The sequence below is a fragment of the Lagopus muta genome, chromosome 3, assembly GCF_023343835.1.
Source record: "Lagopus muta isolate bLagMut1 chromosome 3, bLagMut1 primary, whole genome shotgun sequence".
Classification (NCBI taxonomy): Eukaryota; Metazoa; Chordata; class Aves; order Galliformes; family Phasianidae; genus Lagopus; species Lagopus muta.
The window spans coordinates 69,002,539-69,028,036 of record NC_064435.1 but is presented as its reverse complement, the minus strand read 5'-3'; the positions used below and the strand labels follow the sequence as shown (position 1 = coordinate 69,028,036).

The following is a 25,498-nucleotide window of genomic DNA, read 5'->3' as shown; positions in this document are numbered from 1 at the left end:
CAATTATGCCTACAGTAACCATGGCTAAGATCACACAAATCTTAACTCTGGGATCAAGTGTCTCATCACAACGTGATCAGAATCAATGCCAGGTGTTTAAGCCCCCCACTGCTCAGTAACCTTGGTGTATGAGAACTATTGAATCACTGCCTGAACCTCTGATTGATCACCTGAGGCAAGCACTGAGTCAACCATGGGAGCACAGGTGAAGACAATTCAGCTTGTGACCAGAAGGGCTGCGCCTCTCCTAGACCCTATTTAAGGGCTGACTGCCACCGGGGAAGAATCTGTTTCTAGAGGTTGCTCCTTCTGGAGTTTCCTGCCCAAGCCTATGACACAGGTAAGTGTTTCCATTCTTTTTGGATTATTCCTTTTCAATGTGATAATTATTCTAGTTATATATTCTCTAAAACCAGCCTAACTTCTGCGTGTACTTCTCTGTATATTTATTGATTATACATTTGTATACTCCTTGATTATACACTTGGCAAGTATATTTCCTGAATCAAGGTATAGCTGCCACAAGGGACCTGATTTAATGTAAAGTGTTAACATAAGACAGCATCAGCTGTTGTTTGAGTGTTTTTCCCTTAGCACACATTCCTGAAAGGTAAAGTAGAGCTCTGTAAGCTGCTAGCCTGAGGGAAAGGACAGAGCATTCCCTTTCTCAGGTAACTTGTGTCTTCTAGGATGTTGGAGGCATAGTCATAATCACTCACATAAGCTTGTGGTGCTTGGAAGTCATTGCTGCGGAGTTCATGCTATGAGAAGCTCTGAGAAGGAAATAAGTGTTGTATTGGAGGGTATTTTGTCTCCTATGTGAGCTATCACTTACAGTTAATAACGCTATGCAGTAATTAAAATGATTTACAGGGGACAAGTGTGTAACTGCTGATCTTTGAAAGATGTTTGAAGCTGATTACTGGGGAATTCCTGCCGTTTCAATAGTAATTGCTGTGTGATGTCTATAGCTGGATGCTTCAGAACATTTTCATTGTGAGTTGCAAGTCCTTTAAGTCTAATAATAAATTTTTACGAGGATGAAATTACACAGGGATCTAACAGTTATATCTGTTGTTTATTCTTGAAATTCAGGAGTAAAAAAAAAGTTCCTCACATTGATTTTTTTTTTTTTTTTTTTCTTAATTATAATTGAGTTCCCTGTGTAGCTTGGATCTCTAGGAGTATTTTTTATCTATCTATCTATCTATCTATCTATATATATATATATATATATATTTTTTTTTTTTTTTTACAACTGTAGCCTCTAGTTTTGACATCACCTGACATAGCATAGGTAGAAGGACTGGGAGGTATCTACAGATATTCTTTGAAGTCATTATAGCTAGAGATTTATTTTCTGAAAAGGGGAAAGGGAAGACAGAAGAAAACAAGGAGGGAAAGAGGAGAGTGAAGAAGGGATACAGTAGTTGAAGGACATAAGGATGGGGGAAGTTCGGAAAGGTGAGAGGAATTAATGCAGGAGAAAAAGAAAGCTGAAATGAAGAAAACAAAACTGATGTAATAGGAATGCACTAAATATTTCTATTATAAATTTTATTAAAACAAGCAAATGAAAACAACAATATCGAGCAAAACAAATGAGAAAAGAACAACCCAACCCATCAACATCCTGTAAACCTATTGGATCTATAGGAATCCCACTTTTCTCCCCATCAGAATGGAGAAGTTTGGGTCTGAGTTCTAGAAATGAGAAAAGATTGTTCTCTAATCAGTAATCTAACATCATTATATAAAGCACTTTGGGTTATTTACTCCAGGATGTAATTTCTGCGTATAAACCAATTTACCTGACCTGTTTCAATCAAGACATTCTGGCTGTCAAATGCATTTTCATTGTCTTTCTTTCAATTGAGCCGTTTCTCTGTGTACTACTTATCCCAGTGAAGACCCATTATCCACTAAGAAGATTACTTAAATCCATTTTGTTTGGCTGACTTGAAAAAAAAAAAGCTTACTTTGGAGTCATAATGATATGACTAATCAAAGTGCACTGGTACAATGGAAAGTTCATTTTATTGTATTTTTTTTTTTGCATGAAAAGTTTTATACTAAGCTTTTTATTTCTCCATAGATTATTTTCACTAAGCATTTTATACTAAATTTGACTTAAGGACCAATAACTTTAGTAACATGTGATAGTTCTCTATTTTTAACTTGTCCAACACTGCTCTAGTATGGAAACTGAAAGGTTCTACTCCAGACAGGCCATAGGTGAATGTCCTACTTATTTCAACTTGATGCATTGAATAGAGAAGTGGGGACAGAGTTTGTTTTTTGCACTGTTTTGTGAGTGTCAGAACACTAGATAACTTGCAAGGCCAAGTTACCTAGTCTACTCACCTAGTGCAAGACTGGAAAATAGAAACTCACAGTTTCTAAGTTTTTTCTATGGCCTGAACTGCTTAAAATGCACCATGCTGTCCACGTCTCAAGGAAAAAGGAGCTGGAATTGTTGTCATTCAGTACTCATTTTGGAATATTAAGTCTGAATTCAAATATTCCAGTGTCTACTTACGCCTTTAGTCTCTCTGGTGTCAAAAATTGCTGTGAGTGGAAATATCAAGATAATCTGTGTACTTCAGTGCAACTTTCTCTCATTGATCACTATGCTATTATTCTTGTGATGCTAAGCTTAGAGCTATTCAGCACTATCTCCTCTAACAGTTTTTTCAGAAAGCCTAGTTTGAAACATTATTTCTTAATGTCTCCTTATGCAGACACTTTCCTTCCAGTGCTCTTCAGAATTAATTTATCTGAAAATTTGACTTATGTCAGTTGGTAGAAAATGATAGGTACATGAAAATATGCTGGATGAATTACTGTTAGACAAATAGTGTAATCTGTCATTGACCAACTACAGAAAAAGTTATTTTGTGTTTTCAGATTTGGAGGCATCTGTTTGAAGATTAATTGTGTGAAGAGCTTCTCAACAACTCAAATTATGCTTGAGATTTTAATATATCTTATTTTTTTGGTGCATCAGACTTTCCGTGGTTTTAAACTTTGAATTTCTTTCTTTTTATATGTAAGATGGTGAGGTTTATTGTTTGTTGTTACTTTCTTTTAACAAGCTTATTGAATATATTCTAGAAGTAAATTTTAGGGAGGATATTAAGTTGCTGAATCGTCATGGTAACAAGAATTAAGTGGTAGCTGAATGAAATAGGAAGGCAGGTTTGTATTATTCTTGCTATCAACATATATAAAGGCATTACATTTCAAACACTTTTTTTGTTCCCTTCATGGAATAATAGTGTGGTAGTTTATATTATATGACAGATTTACACTCTGAGGGTTACGGGGGAAATAAATTTCAGAAGGACAAGTGTTTTATTTTTATATGAGGAGAATAGTATTATTATACAACTAGATGCAGTAGATTTAACTCTGTCTGACAAGTGTTCAAATTTATGTGAAGGAGGCATTACTTTTCATGATCTCTAACTAGTGATAGAAACATCTGTAGGCTTCTTTTTCCAATACTGCTATCTCAGCTTATCCCTCTGCTGTCTTGGTGTTTTTTGTTTTCCTCTCCATTAAGTAAAAGCCATCTAACATGTTTTTCTTTTCTTGATCTGGAAAAATAAAATCTGCTTTTAACAGCTGTTCAATACAGCCTGTGTTTGTGGATGTAGTGGCTGATAGCACACTACTGTGAAAATGTCTGTGGTAAACTTAGCATGGCATACTTGCTAATTCATATAAGAACTTGTGTGTTCTGTTAAACTGTGGTGTTTCATGATGTACAAGTGTACATACAGGACCGTCCCAAAAACCTGTTAAACATGTGAAATTTAAGGGCTTGCTTTCTAAATAGATGAATAACCCCAAATGTTTTGGAGTGCTTCATTATATGTGCATGAATGTTTTCACTTTAAGCATTTGGGAAAATTTGGAAGATTAGAGCTTAAAAGGCAGAAACTTTGTTAGAATTCAGCTTAGTTAAAATATAATGCTGGAATCAGCTGAAGCATCCTACTTTTGTGATGATTCATCCTGAACATTCATAAATCACAGGGGAAGTCTTGAATTGATTTGGAAATTAAATATTCAAATAAGCAAAACAGAAATCTACTTAACTATTCCTTAGAAGATAAAGACAGAACATGTTTCCTCTCTACTGTGAGCAAATAGCAAACTCATTAGAAGCTGTAAGCAAGGAAATTCAGTGTAGCTTATGTTTTTCAAAGAAATGAACATTCTTATTGAGACACTGGAACAGATTGTGTAATGATGTGCCCCATCTCTGGAGACTTCCAAGGCAGGGATGGATCAGGCCCTGGGCAACCTGACCTACCTGTGGTGCCTGTTCATTGTAGGGGAGTTGGACTACTTGGCCTTCAGAGGTCCCTTCCAACACTAAGAATTCTATGATCCTATGACTCTGCCTTTTTGTGCTTACACCCCTGGAATGCTCTAGGAAGTGCATCCACTAGGCACATCTGTCACAAATCTTTACTATGATGGCCAGACAGCACTGAAGATGCTTCACACTGTGCTTTTTAACTTGTAAGTAAAGCACAGTTTACTTGTTAGACTGTCAGTCCTGGAAGTATTCCCATTTGAACATCGTTATTGCATCTTTATTCTAATGATAAAAGATTGGAGGAGTGATAGTGTTAAAATGTAGGAATTCTCTGATTTGCTTTAAGGGTCTGAGTAAAAAAAATGCAGTGTATTTTCAGAAAGGTGCAACAATGCAAATGACATGAATTTCTGCTGCTGAGAGATTGTTTTCTATAAGTAGCATTCATTCTCTTACAAGCAGTTCTAGATATCTATTGATGTACTGGAAAATCTAACTGATGCCAAAATGTAAGTCTTGTCATCTTGTGTTTACATGGAAATTCTTTTCTATGCCATCTTCTGCCAAAGCTAAAATCTAGGAAACTAATAGTAAAGTACCTTCTACAATCTATGTATATTCCTTTTTGCATAGTTCCTGTGTGTCTGAGTGGGGAACTACCACTGAAATTTAATTATTAACTTTTCTACAAAAGCTCATGAAAACAGGTACAGTTGACATAAAAGATATGACATAATAACAAAAATAAGTTTCTTTTGTGTTTGTATTTGTATATAAATATATATATATATAAGTATATAAATAAGCTACTCTTAGAAGGGACACTCTCCTTATGTTTTCATACAGGAGAATCATAGAATCTTATAATGATTTTGATTGGATGGGACCTTTAAATCACCCCATTCCAACCTCCTGCAGTAATCAGGGTTGTCTCCCTCTGTGAGAGGCTGCTCAAAGCCCCATCCAACCTGGCCTTGAGTGCTTCCAGGGAGAAGGCATCCACAACCTCACTGGACAGCCTGTTCCAGTGTTTCACCACCCTCACAATAAAGAATTTCTTCCTAATATCTAGTCTAAGAAGAACAAGAACGGGGACCCAAACAGTTTAGAGATGCTAAGTATCACTGCAACACAACAGACAACCTCAAATCAGAAATTTGAGGAGAAGTGCTATCTCAAGTCTTGAGGGAAATTGTTTATCAAGGTCTTGATGTGTATGTACTCTTTTCCAATCCTATGTTTTATTTCAGTCTTGTTAGTGTTGCCATATGGCTGGAATTTCATTTTGCCTGGAAATCCTAGTTCCTGCATGTGTATGTGCATATACTATGTACTATACAACATTACCATAAAAAAAATCTAGGATTTCACATTGAACTTGCTGTTATAATCTGTGTTCAATATATAACTCTCCTAGAATTGCTATGGATACATTGCATTGGCAGCATGTGCACAGATCAACTATACAGGATGAACTACATAACTGAAATGGATCTCAAATATGTTGTTTCATATGCTCTTTAGAGCAATTTATTTTTGCTTAAAAAATCCGAAGCAGAAACATGGCAGCATCCTTATGATTAGCTGGCGAAACTCACGTTCAACCTTTTCTGTTTCTTTCCATATTTTGTCCTCTGTTCCTCCTCACCTATACTGAGTTCTCATTCACTTCTCATAACTGCTCTTTAGTGTCATAAGCTGATTTTTCTTCTTTTTGGACATGAGGCCCTCATGTTAAATGCTTCTACACTATGTAGAATAGTACAGAACAATGTAGTTGATGCTTATGTACAAATACAAGTAACCTTTATAACAACAGTAAATATAATTCCTCCCTCAAAACTAACTGTTGGAACTGCTACTTATAACTGAGGTATGTGGATAGTAATGGTAGTCTTTATGTCAGCATGGACACACTTCAATAGTTGATTAGTAGAAGTGCTCAGGAGCACTTAGCAAAGAGCAGTTTCTGACTTGTTGTTCATTCAGTATTATTAGCAAACAGCAAGATGTTTATCGATAAAAATGCCAGCAAGCTAAATGTCTAAAGCCTCATAAATTAGTCCAAAGGAATTCAGCTCTGATCTTTATTGGATCCAATTCCTATTTCATTAATTGCTGATTGTTTAGACAATAAAAAATCGGTTTGAATATTAAGGAGTGAATTACAGTAACTACTCAAAAGTCTTTTCAGATAAGCAGGGAAAAATGCAAGTAAGTCACCATGAAAATTAAAGTAAAAAATGCATTCAAATCCATTGACACGAGTATTAAACTAGAGCTATTTTCTTCGTGCCAGGGAGTATTATATTCTACAGAAAATGCTTATAATAAGGAAAATTTATTTTTGCTAGTAACAAATTAAAACACATTGTGGTGATCAACCTTATAGTTCTGGATACTTCAGCTAATTTTCCACTACTATGATAATAAATACTCTGCATGGAGAGAAATAGGGGAAAAAAGTAGATTTGCATCATCCAGGAATTTCTTGCTCATTTTTAATTTTTACTGTTGAAGGCAAAACATGAAATGAACAATGCAGTTGATTCAGTGCTTTTTGTGAAAGGCAGCTTTTCACTTGCTTTAGTTGTGTGAATTTGCCACATTTGGGTAGAGAATTAATAATATTAATACACAACAACTGTAATAGAAACATTAACATTTAAACAGAAACAACTCCAGCACACTTAATGTTATGTTCGTGTAATACTTTTCGTATACAGTAGCCTAAATGGCTACTGAGTAGTTGCTTTGAATTCCAGAAAGGAGCTTTCTTTACTAATTCAACTTAAAGATTGTTGATTCTGCCCCATCCAACAAAGATACTGGCTCAAGTGCTTAGTGAGTCATCCTTATTGCTGGAAGTAAAACCCTATTCCTAGTTATGAAATCATTGGCAGCTCTGTGTAGTGTAAAAAATTTCATGATGAATTCAGGGTGAGTGATTTCTCTCTACTCTTCTCTTTGACTTCAATTTGCTTTCTTAAAGAAAAAGAATAAATCTCATCTAAACCAAAATGCGTTCTTAAGTCAATACACAGGTGGTGGTTTAAGGTTCCTGTGCTTTGTCTCACAAGGGAGTGCACATTTTCAAAAAAACTTGTCTAGAGTTCCAAAAAAAAATCATTCACAATCATTCATCTCTACTAATTTTTTCCTATTGCCAAAGCAATGTCTTCAGCAGAGTGAGTACCAACCTATGACTCTCTTATTTTAATATTTTTGGCATTTGACTCAGATTTGCAGATTTCCAGTCTTGCAGACTCATGAATAAGCTGTAGCCGAATCACATGTAGTCCCAGAAGAAACATTTTTAAAACTGGGGGGTTTATTTTTCTTTTCACTTAAGATACTATGTGCACAAATCACGAGCTCCCAATACACATTTTGGCATTATTTTTGATGCTCAGCTTCGAGGTTATATTTGACATGGATCCTTCTGTTCTTTTTATCTCAGCCTCTGTCTGGGGCACAACTTTTGGTCGCAAATTGAAAAATGAGGAATAACAGGCATTATTTGTCTTCAGAAAGTATTCATTATTCCTTTTCCTCTTCATTTAACAATGTCTTTTCATTTTGCTGTGTTATTGTGTTTCTAACTGTGCCCTATGGGCAGATTTCAATAGACATCTTTAGTCTTCATCTAAGTTTAAATATGAAAACAGACATAGAGGAAATTGATTTCTTCCTCTGCTGTCCTGCAGTCCAATATCCCCCTAGAAAACAGACTATGCTCAACACAATCAGGTTAGCTATGGCTTTGTCTAGCTAAATCTTTTAAAACTCCAATGCCTGGACTTCAAAGTACAGTCAGCATATAGTATACTTTCTCTCTGCCAGTTACATCTGTCATTTGGTAATGTTTTTTTGAGGGAATTATCCGAAAATTGCTTTTCTGGGAAAATTTTAGTTTTAAACCACTGTGATCTATAATGAAAAGAAAAAAAACAAAAACAACAACAGCCGTAGTATGTGCAAGGAAGGCATGCAACTACAGAAGTCCAGAAGAGTAGAAATATTTTAAATCATTTTGAGTTCCTTTTTTTCTTCTAAATCTTTTCATCTCATTTTAGTCAAGTAGGTCAGTATTTGGATCAGCGATACTACAAACAGTGCTATACTATTGATAGGACAAGCAGAAGGTTGGCCAAATATTTGCTTGTGTTTCCGTCAAGAATAATGAATTTTTATTGTGGTGTTTCATTCCCTGACCCATCTCCATCATTACTGCTGTAGAATATCAGCAGAGTGCTAGTTGTGTTGCTTACAGTAAAAGAGAAGAAATTTATTTTAATGTACTTTGGACATTATCCTCTTTGTACTCCAATGTGTGGTAAAGAGAGAGGAAAAAGAGGCAGAATATGAAAAAATTAGGTTCATATCTGAAAGAGGCAATCTTATGTTTCCCGTTATGCTTGTGATATTCAATACAGAGGGTGGGAAACAAACTTTTTTTTATTTGTCGGTTGTCAGTGTAGGGTTTCTGTGAAAAGGGAATGAAAGCAAGCCCCTTTTAGTTCGGACGTAGCAATGCCAAACTGTGTCAAGAGCCATCCTGTATAGTATTTACTCATGCAATGAATCTCTGGCCTTCTCTCTAAAGAAATCACTTCCAGTGGTACTGCCTGGATGAATTCAAACACTGCACAGCAGTTTAGCAAGCAGATCTGAATTAATAGCTTATTTGCAAGTGTCAAGCTGCAAACAGAGTAGACATCATACTTAGCATTGATCGTGGTTAGATAGTTTATTTCCGAAGTAATGTTAAACTGTGTATGGTAGCTATTAAGCATTAAGTAGTATTCTAAGCATATGCTAATGAAACCCCATGAACTCATTCTTTAAAAATAACATTGATTTCCCTAGGCATAGGGAAGGCTAACTTGCATAAAAGTTTCGCTTTTGGGTCCTACTCAGGATTTTTCCTGCAAATTATAGCACCACTAGGTTGAGGGTTTGAATGTCACAGACCTAAATTCGCCCTTAGAGGAAAATATGTACTCAGCTCTTTCTCAGTATTATGATGGAAATATTTCATAGAAGATTTTTACAATTCAGATGACATCCTGTTGTCACTTTTCACAACTGAAATGCTAGCTTTCTACTGGCAAACCTCCAATCTGGGCAATATAGCCTATCTCTGCACTTTCAGTGGAACGTATGTTCTTCACTTGCTCTCATACGTACTGTTGTCTATTAAAGTCCTGTGTTTACCAGTCACTTTACCTATTATGAAAACCTTAATTTCATTTAAAAAAAAAAAAAAGTTTTTTCATAGAGTAGGTTGGTAATTTTTCCTATTAGGAACTTTTAAAAATGTCTAGTTCATATATTATTCCCCTCTATGAGCACATATGCGCCTTTCCAGAGAGAACATCCTTTCATTAACTGTACAAGCCACATTCACCCAGCTCAATTTCAGTTCCTCTTGATTGCCTTATCAAGACATTGTGCTGTACTCTCATGAGCTTCTTCAATTGCCTGACAAGTATCCCCTGTTCTTTATTGTACCTCAGTAGACTTTCTAACCCATTAGTAACTTCAGAGAAGGAATGAAATTCTCTCTTCTAGCTCATGTGCAATGTTCACTGCCTGCATCAAAGGGACAAGTTCCTGGTGCCTCATCTATCTTTTCTTTCAAGTGCAGATTGTTAAAAGGTCTTAAAATAAAAAAAAATTAACAATGGCCATAGAAGGATGAGGATGATGCTGCAACCTCTTTAACCAAGAAATATGTGGATTCCAGATTTTCCTTCTTAATAAAATAGTTTTCAGTGCAGCTCTAACTGGACTCACTTGATATTTGTAACTCATTTCACTCTGTCCCACTATCAAGGGATAGTCCTTATTCTCAAAAACGAGATATTCCCACTGTTTTTAGAAATCCAAGATTTCCCAGGCATTTCAACATCTGTAAATAAGCATCTCCTCTTGCATAGCCCTGAGAAATGGTAAATGATGATCTGTGGTCTCTCTGAGACATTTGAGGAACCTTCACAAAATCTAGGATATGTCACTTCACCAACTGCCTATATTGTTATTGGTAGTGCCTTTTAATAAGGTAAGTCCTTTCAGCATCTACTGGAAAGTGTCTGGCTCCTCTTATCTTACTACTAGGGCATTGACAAGTAATATAATTCTCTAAGGAATACAAGCTTTCTTTATATACATCTTATCTCATATTCACAGCCATTGAGTGGATAAGTACTTTAGATTCAAGGGTGAATGGATTCCTTTAAGCTCTTCATTATCCCGAGGGAATGAGCTTGTTAAACGATCTCATACTATCAGGTGTTGTGCTGCTTGCCTTATTTATACAAGTTTAAATCCTCGAACAAGTGAGCCTCTTCATAGCTACCAGATTTATATGTGTGTATTGGGTGCTGGGGAAGTTTCTTTTGATTCAGTGATTTGGTCCAAAAATTATTTGCAAAACCTTCTTTTGGATACATAGAGCATATTTCCAGTGCTTTTTGGTCCTTGGCAAGGACAAAGAATATCAACTTTGGAAGGCTGTAGAGTTCTTTTAGGGAAATCTCATCATACAGCTCACATCCTTCCTCCTAAGGAGGAAAAAAAACCTTAATGTGCTCTAGCTTAGGGTTGTTTAATATGTGAGTAGAGTGTTCTGGTTCTATACACAAGAGCGCCCAGAAAGCAAAATCCACTTATTTGCATGGTTGTCTTATGCATGATACCTATTTGCTAGAAAGAAAACTTGGGTTTATAAAGTGTATAAAGGAGATCAATTCCAGCAGAATTTGGTTGATCTCCAGTGTCATGCTCGTGATGATTTCTTAGTTTTGAAAGAAAAACTGGTATAAAATATTTACTTTCTACATCCACAGGAAGTGCAAGAAGGTTAGCTCTTAGGTGTACTATGGGAACAATTTTTGTTGTATCTATTAGGCTTGCTGTCTTTCTTTAGATTCTATTGTTATCAGAAGTCCTATCAATGTAAAATATAAAAAAGCGGTATTATGTTCACCGTGTTAGTCTATCAAAACAATTTCAGTACCAGAACTCCTACAGCTTTTCTTTAGATTTCTGAAAGTTCTACTACTTTTCCTAGCTTAATTGATACATAAGATTCATCCAAGGTCAAAAGGACTCTACGTCACAGTACAGAAGTTACGATTTTTTTTCTTCTGCTAGATTTTTTATTCTCCATTGAGAGGTGACCTCATAAAGAGCCCTCTGTGTGCATTTCCTTGGCTAAATGGACTGTGCCTTCAAAGTGCAGAGTCAGTTGACCTATTTTCAATATCAAAATGCTAGTTCCAATTTCTGTAAAATACCTCTTTGAGCACAAAGTTTCTAGATCATATACCCATTCTATTTCAATACTGAAGCTTATTCTGCTATCTATGTTGTCCATCTCTTCTTTCTCTTTTGCTCAAATTCACTCTTTCATTTTCATCTTTTTTTTTTTAAGGATTTCAGGGATTAGTCAAAATGCTTTTTCAACTGAAAGACATCTTGCCCTAATGGAAATTATGTTTATTTCTATGTGTACTTTTGGGTTGCTTTCTTTGAACAACTGCTCAGCTAAAATTAGCTTATCCCCAAATCTACAGATACTGTTTTTTCACCTGTTGCAGTATGAGGAAGGCAGGAGAAATACAAATATTTTAACAGCTTGCATGGCAAAGTAGAGAACCATAATATTCTTCACGAAGAATAGAGTATCTCTTTAAATACTACCACTACAATTTCTTCCTACCATTGTATTTGAGATTGAATTTTCCTTTTAATTCACTTCCCCATTTTCTTTCTCAAGAATCATGTCTTTTGACTACAGACTCTTGAAAACAAGTTGTGCAGAGGCTTATGAATTTCTCTTTGCTTGACGTCTGTACTTTGTGAAGTCTCAAACAAGGCTTCAAAGGTCAATCAACAACTTGAACTTACGGACTTTGTACTTACTGGTCAAGCTGAATGGGCTAATTAATATTAACTTCTCTACCCTGGGCAGCATAAAGTTGGAGTTAATTACGCAAGTATGAATGATACAAAGGGGAAATCATATACTAGGGGAAACATGCATTGGGTGGTCTGGGAAGTCTGCAAACTCCAAGTACTTCAGCCAGTGAGGAAAGGAGGAGGGACAATACAATTGGGAAGTAGGGATAAGAGGAGACTGAGTCCTCCAATACTTTGAGAGACCCTGTGGGGACTGTTCCCAGGGACTCTCCCTTCATTCAAATAAAGAAAGCTAAAGACTATACTCCATCACTTTCTGGGATAAAGATAATTGTGCAAGTCTATTCGAACATTTTTTCCCAACAACTAGGATGTGCTTTTCTTTCCTTCAGGGTTATTAAGGATCTCCTCTCCTACAACCACATGTTCAGAATCTCCAGGAGATTAACCAGGCTCTTTCTGTTTAATCTGAAAAGATCTAGACTTCCAACCGTTTCCACACAAATATTATTTTACAGGACATTTAGCTTCACAGTGGAGCCACATACATCCAGGTCTGGGAATAAATGCTAGGCTTGCAATCTGGCAACACATAACATGAATAAGAATGATTTTCAGAAATCATTTCTCATTGTAACAGAGTGAAAGAATCAAAGTGGACCTGGCAGCACTTTGAGGGATAAAGTTACGTGCCACTTTTGACGGCCAAGAATTTCACTGTAAAATACATGTACGGGAAAAGAGTAACAACTGTCGGTAATTAAGATTTCTTCTGGGATTGATTAAACATTATTTTACTTCAAGAAAAAAAATATATAAGTGGGATAAAGAAAATTGAGGCACTGCAATTGTATGTACAAATTTTGATACAAGTTTTTGACTGGAAAGTAAATATTTTCTTCTTTTTCTGGAAAGTAAATATTTTCAGGACACAGTGTCAAAAGCTTTACTAAAATCAAGATAGACCAAGACCACATCCACTGCTTTACCTTCACCTATCCACCTAGTTACATCTTCATAAAAGGCTATCATGTTGGTCAAGCAAGACTTGCCCTTCATACTAGATAAAAAAGAGATAAAGTGGGTGAATATCAGGGCATGAAAGTGGGACAGAATGCCATCCCACTCACAAGAATCCAATAAAATAGAAGAATAGAATATGGAGATTGGATCAAATTAGAATTTATAGCCAAAATGACTTCATAGAAATAAGTGAATTGTAATCCTGGGCCTAAGGGGTCAAAGACTTACCTTAATGTATTGCTGAAATGCTGAGGGGCATGGTAAGACTGGGAGATTTTTTAGAAGAAAATGTATGCACCTTAAAATATTAAGCTGTCATTTTTTGCCAGCAAATACCAAGGTACCTGCAATGTACTGGAACTAAATAAAGGTGGGACCCTTTCAGGACTGTGGAAAATGGCATTAAAAACCTTTGTACTGACATGAATGAAGAGTGAATGGGAACACAAAAGATACTGACTGTTACAGCTGCACTGCTGAAGTTGTACTGGTAAACCACATTAAGGACCAGAGTAACTGTGCTCTATGTAGACCTGTGGGAAAGTATCTCCCCTGGGGCAGAGACTCCCTGGAAAGATAAGAGTGGTTTTTGAGGAGGACAAGCAGAGGATACCAATGAGAGGCTGCCCCTCTGAGCACTCCATGAGAGAGGGCAAGGGGTGTGCTGGGAGGGGACCCCCTCCTCTGCCCTACTCCCAGGCTTTTGAAAGAGTCTTCTGTTCTCATTTTAAAAAATATCCAACAACTGTATATGTTTATTAAATCTATTTGGATATCTCTTACCAGCATTTAATTTAAGAAAAATAATTAACTTGATGTTCTTTTAGAGAGCTCGTGGAAATTGTTTCAAAAAGATATAGAATGTCCTGAGGTAATTATTTCTTGGATATATTCCCATGTCATTTTTTCCCTGTCTAATGTAACTTATATTTGATTAAACCTTATTAGGTGTTTTGACTTTCTTCCAGTGAGTGGGAAAGATATATCTAGTTGTTTGAAGTCAAGGCCGTAACAAAGAATGCAATGTGAAATCCTACAGAAGTGATTTGCACCGCAGGTAGTCAGGAAACCCCATCCTGACACCTACAGAGTATGAAAAGGGAGAATTCTGGTGGACAATCACAGCATCAGTTCCCTGTATAGTTTGCTGTCCAGAAAGGACTAGGGTAATGCTTGTATGCATACACAGAAGAATAATCCTCTGAATTAGACAGGCTTTTCCTCTTCCAACTAGGATAGACTTTCAGTTAAGGTTTCCACCACTCATGCATTAGAAGACAGATTTTAAACCAGGAGTGTCTAGGTTTCTTGAAACAGTCTAGAAAATCATTTTGTGTTTGAGAGCATGGACTGAGGAGAGGTGGTGAGAAATCAGAGCAAAGCTCTGAGCTAGGTAAGCAGTCAACATCCGAGATCAAGTGATACCAGTACCAGTGTGTCCTACTAACTTGCTTCCTCTCACACCTCGTTTTACCCAGCAGACATAATGTTAACCAATGTGATGCAGTTTGATCATCTCTGTGAGAGAGGTGCAAATATACAATCAAGCACATTTTCTTTGATATGGGTTGTTTCATCAAGGAATGTGAGGAGCCTAATAGGAAATGACAACTTGATAACAGAGGATAATATCACAGTGAGGCTGTGACTAGATCCAGAACATTGAAGTTAAACAAATTCAGTGTATAAAATTCTGTTCCTATGTAAAATTTAAAAATTACTTTAGGAAAAGTAGTGTGTGTGGTTAAAATGTTAAGCTTACTAGAATTGCAATTAGTCCAACCTGGCATGTCAAAAGCTGAAAAGTCAAATTCTTCTATCATAATTCACAAAGCAAGTAAGTTTAATGCATACTAAATAATTAGGTGCAAAACATATATAATGTCCAAAAAAAAAAAAATTATACCATGAAGGGCAAAAAGTCATAAGTGAATTAGGATTATTATATTATTGTTTACATAATGTGTTTTAAGATGTATTGTTGCAAAATATTCATGCAATCAGAGACATCTCTAGAGACAGCCTTAGATGGGGAATTTTGTTGCATGAAACTTGAAAATGTATTTAAACTGAAACAAAGTGGTGTTCATGACATTACATACTGTGGCAGGAAAGAAATATTACCAACTAATTTTTGAGGAAAACCTTGGAGCTCAGTCTATTATTGCCCCTAAATTGTTAAAAAAAGAAGAGCAACTAGCTTCATGTCCTACTATTTATTGTTATCTTGCAGTCTGTAAGACAGTCAGTCATTTTACTGGTCATGCCACAAATCGCTCTGCTGTTAAAATGTGAAGAGCTGAACCAAACCACTTTGGTTATCTCCATCCCTCCAAGCTACAGATGGGTTCCTAGGAAATACTGTAGTTGTATCTGGCCTGCATTATGAATGGCTTGTTCTACCAGGCATACACTGAATTGCCCCAACAGTGCACTGACAAACCCTGTGATTCTTAAGTACTGGAGGAATAGGGAATGTGCTATAGCACAGTGAAACAGAGAAAAAGAAAAATGTAAGGGGAGAGAGCAAGAGAGGGGAAGGAGGGTAGAGAGGGAAAAACTTGCCTATCTTGGCACCTGTCTAAGCAGATTTGAGCTTTCTGTGAAGTTAGGAAAGAATGTGTGAAAATGCAATAAGGATATTGTGACTGAAGCTGATGACAACTAGAAAAGGGATAATCCTTTTCTTAGATATACTGTTCTGTGATAACCTAATCTGATGTGTGTCACCCCCACCCCAAGGCTCACTTAATCTGGTAAACATGTGGCATCTGAAGTCACAGATGTATTGAAGTTCTCAGTTGTATAACAAAAGTTATTCACTTCCTCTCTTGTTTGTCAAAGTGATATAGGAGTTCTTTTCAATAACATAATCACATCCAGATAATGTCCTTTTCTTCCTATTGTTTCTCGCTGTGATAGAGCTGAAAATGGAGTTTAATGTTCACTTTGTGTTTTTTATGTTTCTGTTTTCATGATGTGTTTTCACTTGAAACATACTTGTCCCCTGTCTTGCAGCTGAGTGCCGCTCCACTTATTGAAAATAAAAAATGTTTTACCTGAAGGTCCCAAAAGATTGGCTAGTAACACCCCCTTAGTTCAAGGTACTAAGCTGTTACAAACATCCTCCTTGTAAATTTAAGTTTTGTGGAGGGATTTTACAAGCAGAGTTGATAACGCCAGTCGTGGGCCGACACAGACATTGCTTAGTGCTTTGTTCCAATTCTTTGCTCCTGCCCTGTGCGTACACCACCTTTCAGACAGATTTATCCAAAAATCATGTTTTTTGCCTTCTGCTCCCCACCTTCACCACTGGCCATATGCTCTCCATAAAATTCTGCAGAAACATTGATATTGTCATAACGTAATAAGTAATAATTTCACAGACTCCTTGCCTCCCCAGAGGAGCTTTTGGTGCCATCTGACACACCAAGAAGTAAGCATTTTAAAAATAGATAACAATAGAGAAGAAATTAGTCAGATTTAATAAGGCACAGTCTTTTGGAATTATACAACGTCCTGTTCCCACTTTCCCGTGTCAGCTGGGGAATGGCCAGATCCCCCATTTGATATCACAGCATTTTTGTTGTCTCCTGATGCATGTAAAGTGTAATCATTTCAATATACAAAAGGTCTAGGATTTATACGGGGAGCAAAAGCATAGTATTGGTAAGCAGGCACTCATCCTATATGATCATATATACTGTGTCATTAATGATATCCTAATCCTCTCTTTAATTTTTGTAACACAGATTGTAAACAGTAGTAGTCAAAACAAATAAAGACTCATATGCAGGTCTCACAGATGTTTTAATACACTGATTTAGTCTATTATTTAAAACAAGCTTGTTTGCTCACTGAGGCCAAGGTAGTTCATAAATTTTGTCAGCAGAAGTTCACAAGATGGCTTTGATCCTGCTCAAAGTAGCCCAAGCAGGAATATGCCTTACTCCAGCCTAACACTACATCTCTTTCTTGCTACTTCTCTTCTATCTCTCTGGTGCTCATCTACAGTCTAGGACGATGGTTCTGAAGGATAATTTTAAACTAGGAAGAATTTTCACAGCAATCAATGATCATTTGTCTTGCAAAATTTTACCCTAAGATTATGTCATGAAGTGGCACGGTGTACACAAAAGACTGTCAAGTAAGTATCAGGTGGCTTATTGGATAATTAAAATGAATATTGGCCTGTCAAAACTGCAAAAAGTTACAGATTTGGTCAGTCTCTCTGGCATCGTGAAATAAGGACAACAAAAGAATCTTTGCATTTAAAAAAAAAAAAAAAAAAAAAAAATGCTTCAAACACTCCCTTGGCAGGCAGAGCATTTCAAAACAGGAGGGAGAAACTGTTTGGGGTATGAAAACATACTTTACAGTTCATATTAATGTCACTGGAACTAAATAGCCTCTGGAAAACAGGCATAATTATAAAGGAAGGGTATTTTCTTAAGAATGAAAAACAAAGCATAGCTGCATCTCTTTTTATGTTCTTTATTTGGCTAGACTAGTCCACAAAGATTGGATGTCCAAGCAAGTAGACAAAGTCAGTGAATGCAAATAAGCAATTAAGGATATGCTTGCAGTGCCATCTGTAGTAGAGTAATATTTAAGCCACCTTTTCTTTTGGATGTGAACCTGTACTGACACATTTTGAATCTCCTGACTGTGATTTCAGATTTCAGGCATGCTGCATTTCAGACCATGGAATCTTGTATATTTATGTCATAGTCAAGCTAGGGGATTTTTAAGTGCAAGCTACAGCATTCTGCTTATTTACTATCATGAAAATGCTCAAGTCTAGGCAATGAAGAATGTCTGCTCTCAGAAGTTCTTTTTAATGATTGATTGTGGTGATGTTCATGCAGCTCATGCTTGACAACTCTTTTGTATAAAGACATCTAAGACTTAAGTGTTAAATGCTATCAACTCTTATTAATAAGAATGTGAGGTTAAACAGTGTGTGTGCATTTGTGTGGATCAAATACACAAAAATGTCTGGAAGAGTATTTGCCAAAAAAGGATTGGTTGGAAGACAACCGTCAGCTAGGATTAAACAGTAATGAAGGAACTTTAAAGAGACTTTTGAAAAAAAGAAAGAAATAATCTTAAAAGAACTGTGGAGGAAACATAAAAATTTATAGCAGGAAGAGATGGAGTAGAAACAGGGGCAATCACAACCTAGTTTGACACTGCCAGGTGCTGCAGTGCTGGCATCATACTTCTGCTTCAGCCAGAGAGCAGCAACCTCATTGGACAAGTAAGGACCCACACATTGGGTTTGTGATTATGAGCTCATGCTATGCTTCCTCATCAATATAGACTAGTGAGAAAAGGTTGTGAGGAACAGCACAAGTATCCATAAAGCACCCATGTCTCCTTACAGGACTATGAAAGTTTTTGTCAAAGTCAAAAATACGTTTTTGAAATGGTCCTTGTAATCCATATATCCCGTGATGAAGGGGTGGCTGTGATAGTAACCATAGGTATGATTTTATGTTTGTTGACTGGTTATATATTTAGATAATTGTAGGTGCTTACAACATTTTTGGAACTAGATAGTATAGTTATTTCTATGTTGTGTTACTGATACTGACCCTGAAAATGGATTTGGTTACTAGTCAGTTATATGTTATTAATAAACAGATGAACAACTTATATCTTAATTAATTTTTAATTGAGTGAACAGGGGATTTTTTCCCTATGACATACTCTTAGATCAATTTTCCCCATAATTAGCTTCAAACTGCCTGGCCAAGTTTGCATACAGTGCAACCTTCCCTCATACTATACCATACATTTAGGCCTCTTTTCATGCTGTGCTCTTGGAGAACACACATTTTGTACAGATCTTGGTCAAAACACTCTAATTCCAGCACACACCTTTGGAATATACAAAAAACAGCAAGCTCCTGGATTCTCAGAATATTCTTTGTGGTTTAAACTTCTAGTGCAATGAGAATAAAAGATAAGCTGTAGTTATTTATCAAAGGCCTTGCAAGCCGTTTCAATGGAAATGCATTCTTTTAAATCAATATGTTTTAGATTGATTTTTTTTTTTTTTTTTTTTTTTTCTTCTTTTTCAATAGATGGAGGAAAAAGAGCTGTCAAGTGACTAGAGAGAGAGAGATTAAAAAAAAGAAAGAAACATCTGGGCAAAACATGAAAGTCTGTAACATATTTAAGTCCTGGAATGTGGAAATTCCATAGGTAACATGGGTGAAATAATTTACTTACATGATTTAAAAAAAACACGGTGTAGTAAGAGATGATAGCTTGGTACTGCAGCCTGGGCAACGCTTCATACACTCATAGCATGTTACGGAGGTCTCAGGTCCTGAGCTCCAAAGGTTAATTCCAATAAGACAATTTTACTTGTTACGAGGCAATTTAAGGCAGTTTCTTTTGGAAATAAGAGTGAGCTAAACTGCACTGTGAGCACAGATTATATTGTTCCAGGCTATACTCCTTGTTACTATAGTTAGGCTGTTTCAGGTCCAAAATTTTAATATCAGTTTATTGAGAAACAGCTTGGCTATTGCTACTACATACAACTATGTAGACAGATCTTAATACAAACAATGTTAAAAGGCTACCAATATGGACACTGAAGTTTGAAGCAAGGAAACATCCAATACAGAGGACACTTACTTCTGCTTTAAGCATCTGGCACTTCTAGAATATAATTTTCCTGAAACATAAGTGACTGACAGAAAGATTGGAAACATCTGAAGGTATTGATGTAATGGCTGGTTTTTATCCCTTAGCTATGTGTCGTTCTTTAATTCTAGTCTATGGAGCATATCATTAAGCAGAACACTGAAGTTCCTGTTGAATAATAATCAGGTGTAAATTCCTTCTGGGACTTCTGCTGACATACAGTTCTGAGGGCCAGTTTGTAATTGGGCCAGTTCTGTACTTCTCATCTGTTTTGATTCTGAATTATATCAGCTGGAAACCAGCTCCATATGTCATGTTCTCCAATTCATTACTCATTTTGGTGTGATACATTGGATCATTTCAGTGTTTTTGATGGAACTGATGAGACCAAAATATACGTGATATTTCATGTGTAGCTTAACAAGTGTCAATTGAAATGGAATAATAATCACATACCTTGTTTTAATCAGCAAGAATATCTTACTGATGCAACCTAGGATGTGGTTTGTTTTCATGGCAAGTAGGATGCCCATTTGTAGCATGCTGTTCTGTGGATGTTTTCAGCAGTAAGTTAGATCTCATCCTGTATTGCTGCTTAGGAATTTTCTTTCTTGGGTGCAGGAATTCAGATTATTCTCATACAATTCTTGTTGGTCCAATCCTGCAGCCTGCTCAAAGTCTCACTGAATGGTGCCTTTTCTGTCCAGAATATCTGCCTTTCCTCATAGATTGTTGTCATACTTGGTAAGGGCAACTTCAATTTTATCGTCTACCTTGTTTTATAGACACTGAATGGTATCAGATGCAATATCAACCCCATAGAAAATTTACTTCTGACTGACTGCCAGCTTGATTTTGAGTCATTAACCACTAACTTCAGAGCTTGGCCGTTAGCCAGTTTTTCATCCTTCTTCTGGTCCAGCAGTCAAATCTGTATCTGATCAATTTACAAGGATATTGTGGGGAGACGATGTCAGATAATTTGCTATAATCAAGGTAGCTGACATTCGCAGCTTTTCTCTTATTTAGTGAGTAAATTGTTTTGTCACAGAAGGCAATGAGGCTGGTTTATCGTGGATCTTGACAAATCATTTTCAGCTTTTCCATGACACCATGTTGTCCTTCATGTATCTGGAAATAGCTTTGATTAAGGACCTGTTCTAAAATTTTCCCAGAGGCTGAATGGATACATACTGGTCTATTTTCATTTTTATTTTTTTTTTTTCCTCTGTAAATGGCTTAATCATCAGGGACTTCCCTTGGTCTCTATGAATTTTCAAAGGTGATGAAATGTGGCTCTGCATAACGGCAGTATCAGAAGCACCTCTAGCACTCTTGGACTTATCTGGCAGGTCTCATAGACTTGTATGTGTCCTTTTGGTACAGATGATCCCTAGATTCAATCTCTTGAGGATTTACAATTTGCTCTACTACCTAATGGCACAGAGATTTGGGGTCTAAATTTATCCATGGAGACTGAAGCAAAGAAAGCAGCTCAACATTTCCTTTGTCATTTCTTTCAGTAGTAAGTTGGTATCTTTGTTGTGCTCTGTTACTATCATAAATATGAAATTCTTTCTTGTTATTCTTGTTATCTGTCGCCAGTTTGAGTGCCAGCTGAGCTCCTGTTTTCCAAATGAGATGGCCACATCCTGAGGACCAGATAAATAGCAGTCTGAAGCTGGACACAGGCATCTGCTGGTCCTTTGTGAGGTCTCCCTCTGCCCAGTAGGTCTCTTCTCAGGACACTATGAGCCCATTCTCTCTCACCCAAATGTTTTCCATGTGTGTTTTCGCTTACAGGTGTAGTTTTTATCATATGCCTATGCTGCCCTCACAGCAAGTTCTATGAAGAAATCACTGTCTAATAAAAGTTAATTCCATTCTCCAGTTGACTTATTTTGATAGAGAAACCTTTTTGAAGAGTGGAGTTATTCTTATAATAACCAATTCACTGGAGTGAGAAAAGTGCAAAATAAAAATACTGTATTTGTTTTCATAAGCTAATGAACACCAAGAATAGATAGGGCAGAAAAGTATATGTACTCATCTTTACCAGACTAGGAAATGATAAAAAGAAATATATCTTTCTGTTCACAGAGAGACAGCTAAAGACAACTAGCTTTCTTGCTCTACTGATAGCAAATAACACGTCTCCTTATAGCAGCCACAAAAATAAAGATCACAACTGTTCTCTTTGGAATAAGTCAACCCATATTTGATTAAACAAATCCCGGACTACCTCTGACATTTTGAGTGAATGTGGTGATAGGACATCTCCTTGTGCTTTTTTTTTTTTTTTTTTTTTTTTTTTCTTTCTTTTTGATGAAGACATTCATGCAGATTGCTCTGGTCAATGTGACCTTAATAGGAAATACAAAGTAGTACTCAAGTATGCAACATGCATCTTTTGAAACTAATTCCTAAAATAAGCAAACACTATCAACAGTAATGACATGTCATGCTACATTACTGACAGTTCCAGTTTGCATATTTGCACACAAACAATCTACATGATTATCATGATTTATTGCAATACAAACAGCACTTCCATCCACATTGTTTTAAAAATAAAACCAAAAATAAATCCAAGTATGCAGAAAAAAAGTCAAGTCCTTTCACACGCTGAAACTGGCTTTCCCTTTTTTCTGCTTTACATAAAAATACCATGTCTCACCTATAAATCTCACCTGAAAGTGCTAACATTTTCCACTGTTCTAGTGATCATGGAAAAACTGATGTCTATCACTTATCTGGATTAGCATTTGGTTTTTAATCAGATAGGAAATCAGAAGTGTTCTGGAAATGACACTGTTTTGTCAGTTTAAGTGAAATAAACAGACTATAGAAACAATTTTTCTGAGATGAAACAATGATAGAGACACTAAAAAATTCAAATTTTCCTGTAAAGACACAAAATATGGAACTTATTTGGATATCAGCTACATAATGTTTTGGCATTATCAGATGTAACACAATTAATAAACACCAGTGCATATGTGCAAATGCATTAAGAAGTCAATGGTTTTAATATTAAGATGATAACCGTCTTCATTTGCAATTTCTCTGTATTATATTGTAATATGCAAATTTCAAATACTATGTGAATGTGATCTGTAAATGTTCTCAAACTTTATCTAATAATTTATAATAATCAATAAGATTGCAATATTTTAGGAGAGAATGTTGTACCTGGAGTTTTTTCCTTTTAGTAAATATTAACATCACTTAAAATACAGCAGTTTCAAGCTTGGGAAAATATAAATTTTTTTTCTTTTTTTTTTATGTCTTGTTTGGCCTTAGGAAGTCTTTTGCTTTTTTTCCCATTATTGTGCAGGAAATAAAGTTTATGATTCTGAGTATGTGGCATTCTCATAAATATAAAACAGATTTTCTGAATGTTCTTTGCATAGCTAAGGAGCTGTTGAATAAAACTTGTCTCTCTTTTCCTTGCAGACTCTGCCAATTACATTAGCACCCATTCTCATCTCAAGAGATTCATGCAGATAGAGCTTCTCTTCCTCAAACACTTTCCTGCCTTCAAGTGCAGAAGAAATATGCAAGTCAGTTTTGAGATGATGCTGGAATAATTCCTAGGTGACAGAATATAGGGTAGACTGAGAGATGTTCCCTTCTGCAACTAATCAAATTCAAAAGAAACAACAGACTTCTCAGCTCTGTCTCTTCATGTCCTTTTCCCTCCCTGCCAGCCACTCACTTCTCCTGGATTACTGTATAGTCATTGAAAGCTTCAGAAATTTCAAAAACAATTTTCCCCCTTTTTTTTGTTCTCCCCAAATGTTTCAGTATGTGATGTCATTTCAAAGAGAGATGTAATATCTACGTGCAGCCAGTCATTATTGTATCACTGCTCAAATTCTCCGTTATTTAGTTTAGAGTAGCAAAGTGTGTTTCTATTTAACATGTTGATATTCATGCACATTCAATTAATCAAAATCTCCTAAGTCACCATGACCAATTGAATATTAAATGAATTTAATTTAGATGTTTTGGTAACGTTTTCACAAGAATTCTTTCACAGAGCTCTATGAGGGTTCCATACAAATGCCTTCAGTGAAATTTAGTCTGAAGATAAAGATACAATACTAAAGTAAGTTATTCTGGTGTAATACTAACTATATATACGAAGTTTCAATTAGGCTTATACTGGTGTTTTTCCATTCGGCCATATGTAAGTGCATTTTAAACCTATGAAACCACAAGGATAACCAGCCAAAGTATTTCTGAATGCATAAATAATACTTTATGTAAAGTCCCGCTCAGTTCTCTATGAGACAATATAATTTATACCTACTGTGTAGGTTGATTTTATTTGTTCAGTGTAGTTAGTTTATATTACAATTTTTTGAACATAATTAGACCCTTATTTAATGGATCAATAAGTAGATGCAAGTTCTGTTACAATAACAAAACAGTAGAGTTCATTTCTGAATTATTTGTTCCTTAAAAGATAAGAATTCATGTAGGCATACCTTGTCTAGCAATATGTATTTGATATTACATTAAATTCTAAGGAAAATAAAATCAGTGTAAAGTTTTAATTTTAATACTAATCCACTTTTTTTTTAACTGAAGTGTTGTGATGAAATCATGCACAAACATTTTTTTTCCAAAGTTGGCCTAAATACTTAGTAGAGGAGATTTTTACTCTTAAATATCATCAATATGTGCAAGAATTACAGAACTTTTTTTTATTAGTAATTGTGTGAACATAGTAAGTACATTTTTAGAGAAGCAAAAACATTAAAGTTGGGATGCTCAAGATATCTTTCTGGTTGACTTAGAGACTGGTGTCTAGGTAAAGACTTACCATAAAATGTGTTTGGCAGCCTAATTTTAAAGCTTTTACTTTGGACGGTCCATGAGGTATCTGGCAAACACAAGAATTCAGTGTAGTTGTAAACAAATACAAAGCAAGGAGGACTATAGTATTAGCTATTGTGGACAATGCAATATGCGTTTGAAGTTATTGGCAATCTAAGCAGCTATACGTAAAAGAAATAAGAGATAGGATAGCCTATTTCAGTAAGAACCAGGTGTTTGAACTGAATAGTGTAATTTGACATATCAAATAAGTGTGTGGGGGGGAGAGGGAGAGGAGAGGGAATGAGGGAGAAGGAAGTTTCATTTTTTGCATTAGCTAAGTCTGACTGAGTAATAAGAGCTAATTTATTTTGGTTCATGTTGCCCAACTCTGGACTGTAGGAAGAGAATTCTGTTCTCAGTAGATCCATGTGTTATATGAAAGGAACCTCCACAGGAGATGAAGAATTTGACAAATGTATTCCACTTTTTGCCTACATAACAGAGAAATTTATTCCTGTTATAATGCTGAACATGTCAGCAGACCCAGTTGAATCTCAAACTATCGTTACGAAGAAGTCACATTAATGTAAACATAGCACTGATGTTAACACCTTTACTAATTCTAAACTAAAATCAGTTTCAGAAGAAAGGCTTATAAAGGGCTTTTCAACCATCTATATTCAGTCCTGCACAGTCCGATGGTGTGCATCTTTTGATGTGAGCATTCTGAAA

The 25,498-nt window shown here is 35.9% G+C and overlaps 1 long non-coding RNA gene across 1 annotated transcript; it reads left to right on the top strand.

The window, feature by feature from the left end:
* The first annotated feature begins 297 nt into the window (after positions 1–297).
* Positions 298–24,501, top strand: LOC125691024 (uncharacterized). The gene is made up of 3 exons (XR_007375879.1): positions 298–340; positions 21,545–21,667; positions 23,396–24,501. It is a non-coding gene; the product is annotated as an uncharacterized LOC125691024 (long non-coding RNA).
* The last annotated feature ends 997 nt before the right edge of the window (positions 24,502–25,498 follow it).